This window comes from Mustelus asterias, chromosome 8 (assembly GCF_964213995.1).
Source record: "Mustelus asterias chromosome 8, sMusAst1.hap1.1, whole genome shotgun sequence".
Taxonomy (NCBI): domain Eukaryota; kingdom Metazoa; phylum Chordata; class Chondrichthyes; order Carcharhiniformes; family Triakidae; genus Mustelus; species Mustelus asterias.
This window is the reverse complement of record NC_135808.1, coordinates 66,674,723-66,687,833: the sequence shown is the minus strand read 5'-3', so window position 1 is coordinate 66,687,833 and position 13,111 is coordinate 66,674,723. Positions and strand designations below refer to the sequence as shown.

Here is a 13,111-nt window from a genome sequence, read left to right as displayed (position 1 = left end):
GAGCAGTCAGGGAATGGAGGGATACAAACGAATGGTCTAGTTGGACCAATGAGTGGCACAGGCTTGGAGGGCTGAAGGGCCTGTTTCCTGTGCTGTACTGTTCTTTGTTCTTTGGAGGAGACAAAAAATGAAATCTGCTCAATTGGCAGTTCAGATTTTACCTTGTTTCAATTTCAAACCAGATGTTCTGCTCATTTTGGTTATTTTGTTGTTTTTTAACATTAGTATCTCCAATGTTGCTGACTCCTTTCGGAGAAAAGGCATCAAAGCTGCCAGCCCACAATGTGAAAAAACCCTAGTGCCGGAAGGTAAATGAGAAGAGCAGCTTGAAGAACAGGATGGTTCTGTAACAAGTAAAGATCACCCAACGTAAGTAAAAAAGAAAGACGCTGTACGCCATGCATGTGTTCACCATCAGTGGTACTGTGTCGCAGAAAAATCATTCCTGTCGGTTCAATTTATGGGTGGGAGGAACTCAGTGGCGTAATCACAGAGATTCCCCCATTCCTTGCATTCAATAAAACTCTTCTCCCATTACCCCATCCTGCTCTTGAGTTTGCCGATATTGCTTTTCCACTTTTACAACAAAGCTATGAATGTGTTTAATCCTTTGTGTCTGAGAGTTGCGTCACGTGTGCATTCTCCTTCGAGTTTAATTGATTTCTCATGTCTTGTACTTTCCCATGCGATGGTCAAGGATGTTCTTTGATTTCAAAACCATGTTTCTGATATCTGAGACATGCAAGATCCTGAGGGGACTTGACAGGGTGGATGCTGACAGCATGTTTCCCCTGGGCGGTGGGGACTCTAGAGCTATCAGACACAGTTCAAAAATTAGGGATGTCTCATTTAAGGTGGAGATAAAGAGAATTATCTTTTCTCTCTCAATGGATCATTTGTCTGTGGAATTCTCTTTGCCAGAGAGAAGTGGAGGCTGGGTCATTGAATAGACTCAAGGTTGGGTGAGATGTTTTATTGACAAAGGAGTCAAAGGTTATAGGGGGATAAGGCAGGAAAGTGGAGTTAAGGCCAGAATCAAACCATCCATCCACTTATGGAATGGCAGAGCCAGGCTCAAGGGGCCGAATGGCCTCTTCTTGCACCTAATTCTTGTGTTCTGAGGAAATGCTGATATTAGTAATACATGTGAGAAGGATCTTTTTCCAAGGCAAGAACAAACCAAATTCCCATTTCCAATTCTCCCATTTTTTGGAATTCCTATCACAGCTGTAGCACTGATGAAAAAGCATTTCACTTTATTGCGTACATAACAGATAGAATTTAACAATTTTTTAAATCAAGGTATCAATTAGGGTGGGAAAATCAGAGGGTAGCCCAATAGCTGCACTGTTGGCTTTTCCCATTGTAGTTTTAGACATTTGGTCAAGATAAATCCAAGGGGTGGGATCCCACAATGTTACACTGATGGGACCACCAGAAACTCCCACTTTTAAAATACTGTGCGCCCTTTCAATAAAAAAATTGGAACAAATCCCTCCTCAAACTCCCCAGCACCTTTCCCATGGAACCCCCCAGCACCTTTTCCATGGAACGCCCTGGCATATCCCCCATAGATCCTCCTGGCGCCTCCCGCATGGATCACTTTGGTACTGTCCCCACGGAACCCTCCCTGCCGCACCCCCCCACCTCCCACAGTGCACATTAGCACTATCCCCAGTACTGCCTCAGTGTTATATATTTAAGTAGTTGCATGATTGCTTTAAGAGCAGGTAACATGATTTGATGGTGCTGTCATTAGGATGTTGCACAGGCTTCTGTTTTAGCTTCAGTTTCTACTCTGTACCGGCAAGAGCTCCGAGAATGAACCTGCTGTGTGTTATTTTGAATCAACATGTGCAAACCGTACCTTTCCTTTTTGTGCTTAAAATCCACAACCCCTAACTTAGTTAGGATATTACACCAGGGGACAGTGCCTGGACAATGCCAGGTACTGCTTTGGCATGACACTCGTTACCCGCCTTCCCTCCCTCCCCCCCGCCCCCCCCCCTGCCACCCACCACCCCCCCCCCCCCCCCCCATCCCGGTGGTTGTTCTCAAATGTATCCCTCTGGCGGTTCTGATTGCACATTGTGAGGGCATACCAACGTGAATGGACAATTTATAAATTAATGATTTATATTACGTGAATGGGGAATTTTCCATGCCCATTGACTGCCCGTCTTTCCTCACGGTTTTGACTCCTGTTACAGTTTTACAGGCACAATAGCTGCCCTCCAATACTTCATTTCTTGTGTTGTCCATTGGACAAAGCATTCAGGAATAAAGTTGAGCCTGACCCTATCCCAGCCCGGTATCTGAATATAACCACCTTGCGGCAGGGGTTTTCATACAATAACCAGAAACAGGGGACTAGTTTATTTTTCTTTGGCCATCGCCTCTAAGGGCCCGATTTTATCATTTTGATTCTAAGCGCTGAGCGGACTTGAATCTGGGAGGGTTTCAGATCCGACTTTTAGACCCGTTCTCAGGCGTCCCCATACGCACTCTACCTGAAAATATAGCAGCGATTCTGAATCGTACTGCACCAGCCTGTGGACGGGACTTATCGTGCCCGAAATGCTGCAGCTCCAATCGGAGCCTTCAACTGTCCATGCACAGTAAAAGAAATAGACAAATGCTACCCTGCCACATCGATCCTGAGCCGAATAATGTCTCACCCTAGCCCCTACAGACATTGCCCCATCTTCACAACATAACTGTCCCCTTATCCCGCTCCCCAGACCGATTGTGGCCCCCTGTCCCCTTTGCCTCCACCAATCACACGCAGAGTGGCAGCGGACCCCACCCTTCCCCCCATCGATTGCACACAGAGTAACAGCGGACCCCCCCCTCCCCCCCACTGATCACACGCGGGTGACAGCGGACCCTCTGTTTCCCCCCACCAATCGCACGCAGAGTGATAGCGGACTCCCCCATGCCCCCCCACCAGACAGCCATCTGCCCCGCCTCCCTCTCCCCCACCAGAGAGCCATCTGACCCATCTCCCCCGCCCCCCCCCGCCCCCAACCACCACCAATCTGAGTCGGAGAGCCGCCGGAAGCTCTGAACTTACCTCCTCAGAAGCTGGAGCGCCCGAATCGGACCTTTTCGGACATATCTGTTTCACGCCGAATCTGGATGGGTGAACGCGGTAGTAAAGGGGGAAACACCAGAAAGTTTGGGCGTGCAGCCCATTAAGTCAAATTTAATGCATGCAAATGCATTTAAATTGATGTCGAGCCTGTTTTGGGTGCGGTCCAGACAGTGGCCATTTTAGGCGATTGGTAAATGGGGAACGGGCACGGAGGCAGGCACAGATTGCACTACTCATCTCATGCCCAAGTTTGCGCGCCCGAAAACGGGCGCAACTTGATGGTAAAATCAGGCCCTAAGTGTAACTTTCATCTTGCTTTACTAATTAAGACACCCAAAGACACTTCCAATCAATTTCATGCTGCACTGCCGCAGACTGACAGAAAGATACAATTTGCTTTGCACAAACTTCCATTTCAGATCTCTAAATAACAGAAAATACCAATCATCTTGCAGTTAGACTTGGACTGTAACCATTTCATCTCCATTCAGTCCCCCCAATATGTGTTCATTCTTAGTGGCGAGAATGACCCCATTGCACAATCCACTGTTGCATAATGCTTATCTTCAGTCAGGGGAACTGGTCAATGGAATCTAGTTCAAGTAGATGTTTTTGTCTAAACATGCCTGCCTCGCCACCAGCTGTTACAAAATGCAGCCATCACATGTTACATCCCTAATCATTGCACAATGTTTATCTGAGTCTGAACATATTCTGTTGTGTGATAAATGGAATCTTAGCTCAGTATTGGCTTGGGTTTCCCGGATGGCACAGGGCTTGGCTCCCAGCATTGGAATGGTTGGCAGGAAGCACAGCACGGTCCAACATGCATTAATTGGCTGAAGGCAGGACTTCCATCATGAACATGTACTCTCTGTGATTTTGTACCCCTTGATGCCCCTTCATTTCTTGGTCCCCGTTGCTTCTTTCAAAGGCGCAGAGTGACAGCGGACTCCCCCATGCCCCATTGAGTCGCAGAGTGAGCTCAAATGGCTGTAAAGAGAGCAGCTCCTTGATTTTCAGATCAATATGTGCTTCCTTTTGTTTTTCTTTCATTCTCTACAGGTTGCTGATAAATTCAGATAATTAATTTTACATTCAATTTTACACCCCCCGTTCTGCCAGCCCCCCACTTTCCGCCAGCCCCCTGCTGGCATCAGAAAATGACTGGAGTAAGGAGCATATGATTCTGGCCTATATTTTTGTTCTAAAGTCCGTTTTTGACACAATCCAAATTATTTTGAAGCTTAATGTAGTAATTGAAAAGATTGGTAATCACCAGTTAGTATAATGCACTATAAAGGTATATTTACAAACACATAAATATACAGAGTACTTTCATGGTATTCTCACTTCCAGCTCCAGCATCCACTCTGACTGCAAAAGCCTGCGCTCTGCACCAAGATCCCACCACTCATTTCCCATTGGCAGCTGGGTCACGTGATCCTCCTGAAGTACGCCCTTTTAAGGGGCTAACAACTACATGTAATATTCCCTGAAAATGTTCCCATCCATCCAGCTGTAAGTGACATTTTGATTAGTGCTGTTCGCTCTCCTCACCTATACTTTGGGAGATGTGTCCATCAATATCAAACAGAAATAATCGCAAATAAAAACAAAATACTGCAGATGCTGGAAATCTGAAATAAGAACAGAAAATGCTGGGAAAACTTAGCTGGTCTGGCAGCGTAAGTGGAGAGAGAAACAGAGTTTACATTTTGAGTCTATATGACTCTTTAGAGAGTTCTGAAGAAGAGTCAGTTGGACGAGAAATGTTAGCTCAGTTTGAAATAGGTAGGTGCTCCTGTTGGCGTGCTGGAAGTACTTGTTCTATTTTAGAACATGTATTTTTTCCTGTAACATCAGCTATCATAAGGCCCAAAATATTTCAACATGTAAAGAGCTGTTCCAATCATAGACTTCCTTGGTTCTCCGAATTAGTCTTTTAATTATCTTTTTCCTTTCGGTAGAATTACCATCACTTTTTGCTGACTATAAGACACCCCACCCTGCAGGAACCAGGCAGGTGGGCAGTTATAACTGGCCAGGTTATGGTAACCCGCTGACAACCAGCAGGGATCCATCATTTCTGAACCTTCACCTGATTGTGCAGCCAGCAAAGACACAAAGCTCATGAAATACAACAAAGAACAAAGAAAAGAACAGCACAGGAACAGGCCCTTCAACCTTCCCAGTCCATGCCGATCATGATGCCCAAACTAAACTAAAAAAAAAACTTACTCGGTCCATATCCCTCTGTTCCCTCCCGATTTATGTACCCATCCAGATGCCTCTTAAATGTTGCTAATGTGCCTACTTCCACCACCTCCTCTGGCAACGCATTCCAGGCACCCACCACTCCCTACGTGAAAAACCTCCCCCGCACATCTCCCCTAAACTTTTCCTCTCTCACCTTGAACTTGTGCCCCCTTGAAATTGACACTTCCACCCTGGGAAAAAGTCTCTGCCTACCCACCCTGCCTATGCCTCACATAATTTTGTAGACTTCTTATGCTGTGATGACTCTGCAGTTCACACAATGGAGATTTTGGTTGGCCAGTTATTCCTGATGTCATTTGCTATATGTTTGCCAAAGGTCCTGTAGTTTATTAGAACATTTGAAGGCAGATGGAATAGTGACAAGAGCTTTGGTGTATAGGTGCCATTCATAATTGGGTGATATCCTCTGCTTCCTTTCATAAATGTATCTAGAATATAGACTATCGCGTTGGGCTCAGCCTGTCACTTGGTTGGTTTGTGGCATTGCCTAGTGTCTGCCTTGCCAGATTTTCAATTAAACTTGAGAAGACTGATAGTGGAGATACTGAATTGATCTAACACTACCTGGGGTTGCAAAGGTACATATCAACCAAAGTTCCCACTCCGGGTTGCCATCCCGGAACTCTTCCTGTTAAGCTTGGAAGAATGAAGTCTCTTGACGACAAAAACAGATTTGGCTGTAATGCCTAACACAGCTGAATAGCCAACTTTTAGTCACAATTATGCTGGCTGCCTCAGAAAAGCGGCCAGAATAACCAAGTACCCCACATATCCCATACATACTGGCTGGAATTTTACCAGCACGCCCGCCCTGATTCCAGGGGCGGGTGAGGCTTAGAGAACGGCATTCTCCCATCGGCCTCGGGCGGGATCGTGCGAACCTCGGATGGACATGCCGGTAAAATTCCTCCCACTGTCTTCCACCTTCTTCCGTCGGGAAAAATATACAAACATCTGAGAACACATGCCAACAGACATACCAACAAACTCAAGAACAGCTTCTTCCCTGCTGTCATCAGACTTTTGAATGGACCTACCATATATTAAGTTGATCTTTCCCAACACCCTAGCTATGACTGTAACACCACATTCTGCACCCTCTCCTTTCTTTCTCCCCTGAGTATTCTATGTACGGTATGCTCTGCTTGTATAAAACGCAAGAAACAATACTTTTCACTGTATCCCAATACATGTGGCAATAATAAATCAAATCAAATGAAACAATTTAGGTTCACATGTTTAAAGCACTGAAAGACAACTATCACCTGCACCCAGGAGTCAATACCCTTGGTGTGATGAGAGGGAGGGAAAATGTATTCTTAAAAACATTTTTAATAGATTCAGTCATGATCTGGATTTAATTAAACCTAAAACCATTTTTTCGACCCCCCCCAATTTTATATCTTATCTGGGGAGAGGGCTAGAATACAAGAGCAGGGATGTACTTCTGAGGCTGTATGAGGCTCTGGTCAGACCCCATTTGGAGTATTGTAAGCAGTTTTGGGCCCCGTATCTAAGGAAGGATATGCAGGCCTTGAAAAGAGTCCAGAGGAGGTTCACAAGAATGATCCCTGGAATGAAGAGCTTGTCGTATGAGGAAAGGTTGAGGCCTCTGGGTCTGTACTTGTTGGAGTTTAGAAGGATGAGGCGGGAATCTTATTGAAACTTACAGGATACTGGGAGGCATGGATAGAGTGGACGTGAAGAGGATGTTTCCACTAGTAGGAAAAACTAGAACCAGAGGGCACAACCTCAGACTAAAGGGATGATCCTTTAAAACAGAGATGAGGAGGAATTTCTTCAGCCAGTGAGTGGTGAATCTGTGGAACTCTTTGCCGCAGAAGGCTGTGGAGGCCAGGTCATTGAGTGTCTTTAAGACAGAGATAGATAGGTTCTTGATTAATAAGGGGATCAGGGGTCATGGGGAAAAGGCAGGAGAATGGGAATGATAAAAATATCAGCCATGATTGAATGGTGGAGCAGACGCGATGGGCCGAGTGGCCTAATTCTGCTCCAAGGTCTTATGGTTTTATGTCGTATCTGCATTTTATATCATGCTGGATGCTGTAAGGCCTGATTAATAAATAGTATATGTTGTCTATGGTATCCATGGTATCTACTGTAAAATAGATCAATCTCATTTCACCTGTGAGGGAGGGTTAAAAAAGGCATTGAATGAAGACTTCCAAATGATTGGAATGTTGTGGATAACAAAAGGCTACGTCTGGTCAAAGCATATTTATACACAAGCATCTCACGGATGAACAGCAGAATGATGAACAGGAGACTTCTTGCAAGCTGTCCCCAGCATACCATCTAATTCTATCTTTTACTCTTGTTCTATGCTTTTAAATCTGTATTCTAACTCTTATAAACTCTCTAACAATGCTACTTTTGAATGGACCTACCTTGCATTAAGTTGATCTTTCGCTACATCCTAGCTATGACTGTAACACTACATTCTACACCCTCACCTTTCCTTCTCTATGTACCGAATGCTTTGTCTGTATAGCGCGAAGAAACCCCTCTTTTCACTGTATACCAATACATGTGACAATAAATCAAATCAAAAAAAGCTATCAGGTGTGGTGCCGTCTATGGCTCAGTAGGAGTACATTTGCCTTTTGAGTCAAAAGTTGGGAGATCAAATTCCACTCCGGAGATTGAACACACCTGACACTCTGCAATGCACTACTGAAGCATTGCTGGGGGTGATTTTCCCCCCCATTCACCGCAGACGCAAATCCTGATATGGCCGCTAGCTCGCACGAGAGGGCCATAACAGGATTTGCACCAGGGAGATTTCAGAATAAGACTTCCCTGTGCCCCCTGTGAGTTGAGGCATTCCTGATCCAAGCTGAGACATTCCTGATCCAAGCTACATGATCCAAGCTGATTGGAGTAGGCATAGCTCCTCTTCCAAGGCTTGATCTCATTTGCATCTTAGCCAAAAGGCTGAGATGCCACTTTTAAAAATTGCTTCAAATGAAACTAAAATGTAACCTAATGACTTCAACCAAGTACAGCATGTTGATACTACACTTGATCTTAGCCAAAAGGCCGAGAAGCGATTTGGGGAAAATTCCACCCATTATCTTTCCGATGAGATGTTAAACTGCCTTCCCTTCTGCCCCCTCGTAAGAGATCCACATCACTGTTCAACAAAGAGCAGCAGAATGCTTCCCAGGGTCCTCACCAATATACAAATACCTCAGTCAACATCAGATAACCAGATTATCTGCTCATTATCACATTGCAGTTTGTGAGAGGTTGCTCTGTGCAAATTGACTATTGTGCAATCTACTTTACATCAGGCACCACACTTTTATGCCATTGGCTGTAAAAATCTTTTGGATGTCCTGAAGTTGTAAAAGCTGCTATTAAAATTATTTACTTTTTATTGCTTTGACAAAATGCAATGAGTAGGTGTCTACTACATAAGTGGTTTGTTCTGAATATTTCACATTGCATTTTCTGAATATTCCTCAGCACATAACCCCCCATTACTAGTGGCACCATAGTCTCTTAAACATCACTTTTGCTAAAACTCTGCAAAGAGATTCTGAACTCTCAGCCACAATCTTAAATAATTGTGCAGGTAGATCTGTGCGCGGTTTGTTAGCTAGATTTTGCCTCACTTATTTTTCAGTAATGCTTTTCCCTCTAGTTCCACACGTTTGCATTATTGCTGTTGAGAGATCTCTCCGTCGGGTTCCTATTTTAGGCAATTGGTCAGAACAACAAAATCAGCTGGAAGTAAAAAGCTGGTACCACTAAAAGTAGCCGTGAAGATACCAGGCTGTCAGAAGACCCCCAACTGACCTATGAATGATCCCCAATGAAACCTGCTGTCTGTATATGTGACTCCAATCCCACACCGCCTCCTGAAGTGACATGGCAAAGTGAGATGAATAATAAATGCCAACACTGCCAATGATTCCCTCATCTAAAAAAGTAATCGGGGGGGAAAAAAAGACCAGTTTAGAAGCAGATTTATACTTCAGAGAGCAGGCTGTATTCGCATGCAAAGAGTAAATTGGATTCTGATGAAATGTGTATTTGAACTTTCCCAGGAAATGAGTTGAGGAAAGATACTCAGTCAACCCAGTAGTTTTCATATTGCATTTTATAGGGGGGCAAGGGAGGTCTGATTCCAGCTGAAATCTAACTTTTTATGCCACTATAAACTACACGGGCTATAATTTTTGAATTGGCAGCGGCTTTGGCCAGACTTGCTGGAGGAGTCAGTCGCGTGCCAGTGTAGAACCTGTGGAAGCTCTTTTAACATTAAAATAATAATGGATTGGTAACTTAAACCCGAACTGGAAACCCCGTGCATTCCACCTCCTCCTATTTAACGGTTCTCCATTTTAATTGCTACCCGAACCTGCATCAGCATCATCATATTCAGGAGGGAGTGAGAGAAAAATGCACTGTGTTTGTCTGATGAAGGATTGAGAACATGTGTTGGACTTGAGGTTTGGTGGGGAGCAGGATAGGGTGTGAGGAGTGGAATCTGGTTAGGGTTACCAAACCTAAGTGCAGGAAATATGTTGTTGTGGACATCGGTACAGCACAGAACTGACTTTGTCTGTGATGGTCCCAGTAGTTGAATGACCTGCCAGCTGACCATTGAGGCTTATGTGATTATTATAATTTGCCATTGGACAATGACCAGGGGAAGTGTGAAATCAAACAAATATAAAGTTCAATTTATATAAACAGAAGAGTTGGTAACCAGAAGACAGATTTAAGGTAAAGGGCTAAATAGAACAGGTGGAGATGAGGAGAGATTTATTTACCCAGTGGATTGTTGTTATCTGGAATGAAAGCCGATTCCATTGTCAGCTGTGAAGGTGAAATTTCCTGGGCTACAGGGAAAAGGACTAATTGGGTAGCTCTGTCAATGATGGGCAAATCGCCCCTTTCAATGCTGGAGGGGACTACAAATACTGTGGGTAATCTTATGAGCTGGACTTGCTAGTTTTTTTTGTTTATTCTTTCATGTGATGTGGGCATCACTGGCAAGGCCAGTATGTATTACCCATCCCTAATTGCCCCTGAGTTGAATGGCTTGCCAGAGCCATTTCAGAGAGCAGCCTGGAGTCAGATCTGGCCAGACCAGGTAAGGGCTGGCAGATTTCCTTTCTTAAAGGGGCGGCACGGTAGCACAGTGGTTAGCACTGCTGCTTCACAGCTCCAGGGACCTGGGTTCGATTCCTGGCTTGGGTCACTGTCTGTGTGGAGTTTGCACATTCTCCTCGTGTCTGCGTGGGTTTCCTCCGGGTGCTCCGGTTTCCTCCCACAGTCCAAAGATGTGTGGATTAGGTTGATTGGCCATGTTAAAATTGCCCCTTAGTGTCCTGAGATGCGTAGGTTAGAGGGATTAGCGGGTAAATGTGTAGGGATAAGGGAATAGGGCCTGGGTGAGATTGTGGTCAGTGCAGACTCGATGGGCCAGATGGCCTCTTTCTGCACTGTAGGGTTTCTATGATTCTAGGGCATTAGTGAACCAGGTGGGGATTTTTTAATGACAGTCAGTGATAGTTTTATGGTCACCATTCCAGATTTTATAAATTAAATTTTGATTCCACTAGTTGCCATGATGGGGTTTGAACCCATGTCCCCTGGGCATTAGCCTAGCCCACTGGCTTACGAGTCCAGTGACATTACCACCACACCAACATCTCCCCCTAGTGGACAGGGAATCTTTCTGCCATGTTGGTCAGAATATTGTGGGCATTGCACATCTGAATTTTTCCAATTTGTCCTGTTTGTGGGCAGGATTTCCAGTGGTGAAGCCTCGAGTGTGCATGGAGGCTGATTTACACACAAACATGCAATGACCAATTAGAAATATTGTAGCCTCTACTTCATTGCAAGGTTATAAACTGAAAGCCAGGCTTCTCTATTTCTAGTTGAAATGAAACAGTTCACTAATGTATCTTAGCAAATTCAACTACCCAGCTTAAACAATGATGTGACTATACTGTTTGTAACTGACTTTCATGTGTGAATTTGATTATTCTAATTGGTTGCATTTAGTGACACCACCCACTATAATTAACAAGATGTGGTATTGGCCCATCCAGGAAGTGGCAGGCCAATAATCACCCAACAATGTGTGCTGTGATTCAGTCAAGCTGTAGACTCACAGGCTGGAATTTTTTGCTCCTGAGTCGACAACACAGAGTCAGGACAACGCTGGCTCTATAAACTCATGATGTGGAGATGCCGGCGTTGGACTGGGGTAAACACAGTAAGCAGTTTAACAACACCAGGTTAAAGTCCAACAGGTTTATTTGGTAGCAAAAGCCACAAGCTTTCGGAGCCTTAAGCTCCTTCTTCAGGTGAGTGGGAATAAACCTGTTGGACTTTAACCTGGTGTTGTTAAACTTCTTACTCTATAAACTCAACCTGGGAGAAAGTGCCCCACAAGGTCAGAATTTTGTGACAGTGTGGAGAGGAACCTTCACTGTGGCGGCGAGGGGTTAGGAGGGGTGGTTGTGGGCAGAGTGGCAGGTAGACATGATGGGTGACCCTGGAATTAGTGCATGGTGAGCAGATAGGTTAGGCAAAAGTTCTGACGTGCATCGGCACTATGTCAATTTTTTTGAAAGAACAATAAAATATAAAATAGCTATTAAGTTCTCAGGCCTCATATCCTCTCACCCCCATCCATTCTGACCCATGGCCACCTCATACTCTCACTCAACTCCATGGCCCGACATACTCTCCATGCTGCCTTATGTCCCCCACCCATCTCCCATGGTCTTTTATACCTCCATTCCAACATATGTGCCTCTACCCATGCTCCATGGGCCTTTATAGCCCGTAAGCCAACATAGAGCAAACTCATATCAACCCATATTCCCCACCCTTTGCCCTTATACCCTCCATGCCAAATCACCCAGTTTCCACCATGGACGGACCTCAGGGCCAATGCTTAGATGCAACAAAATAAAGTTCTAAGTATCTATTACAGACTTTAATTTCATGTGTAAATAAAACTCTCATTAACAAAAGCCCATTCACTATGTTTACATTCCATCAACCTTATAAAACAAAGATTTCATTCAAGTGCTTAAATCTCTTATTAAAACAACATTTGTATTCATAGTCTCACTTCAAAGACTTTATAACCACTTAGAATTGTCAATCAGACTGAACTGAGAGGCATCCCACTGCGATAATGGAAAGTTGTGAAATCAATTATGCAGCATTAATCCACTAATGAAATCCTTATAGCTTAATGTTAACAGAGTGAAATAAGGAGGATTGGTTTTTTTTTAAACACCACAGAGACTTTTGGCAAATATTTAAATGGCAGGAATTTTAAATGCCTTGACGGGAGTTTAGGCCTGCTCCTACCAGACCTAATCTGCTCATGTCATGTTTACCACTTCTAGCAAATGAAAATCAACCATGACTGGAAGAAGATGTTTTATATGGATAGCTGCCTCCGTGTAGGACCAATGTGCAACTTGGAACCCATCCCCTTTCCCCCCTCCTGTGAATGGGGGCTGTATTTAGGGGAAGATGCCACCCCACCACTGGTATAATTACAGTGGGGGCAATTTTTGTATTATCTGAAAACGTTTTAATCATGTACCTTCAATTTAAATAATAGGTATAAACCATAAAAAAGCACGGGACTCGGGGTTGAGCCCTGTAGAACCCCACAGGAAACAGCCTTCCAGTCACAAAAAAACACCTATCCACCTTCACCCTTTGCCA

At 44.4% G+C, this 13,111-nt stretch overlaps 1 protein-coding gene and 1 non-coding gene across 3 annotated transcripts in view; one reads left to right on the top strand and one right to left on the bottom strand.

Moving 5' to 3' along the window:
• The window catches only part of ddr2a (discoidin domain receptor tyrosine kinase 2a), a 163,391-nt gene that overhangs the window by 44,795 nt on the left and 105,485 nt on the right, over nucleotides 1-13,111 (top strand). The window contains exon 2 of one of the 2 annotated variants that reach the window (XM_078218117.1): nucleotides 226-369. The gene's annotated coding sequence lies outside the window, so the exon portion shown is untranslated. Of the gene's footprint in view, nucleotides 1-225; nucleotides 370-13,111 lie in introns of those variants that run through there. The other variant, XM_078218119.1, reaches the window with a different exon arrangement.
• Nucleotides 8,248-8,446, bottom strand: LOC144498016 (U2 spliceosomal RNA). Its single transcript, XR_013498604.1, has one exon. It is a non-coding gene; the product is annotated as a U2 spliceosomal RNA (small nuclear RNA).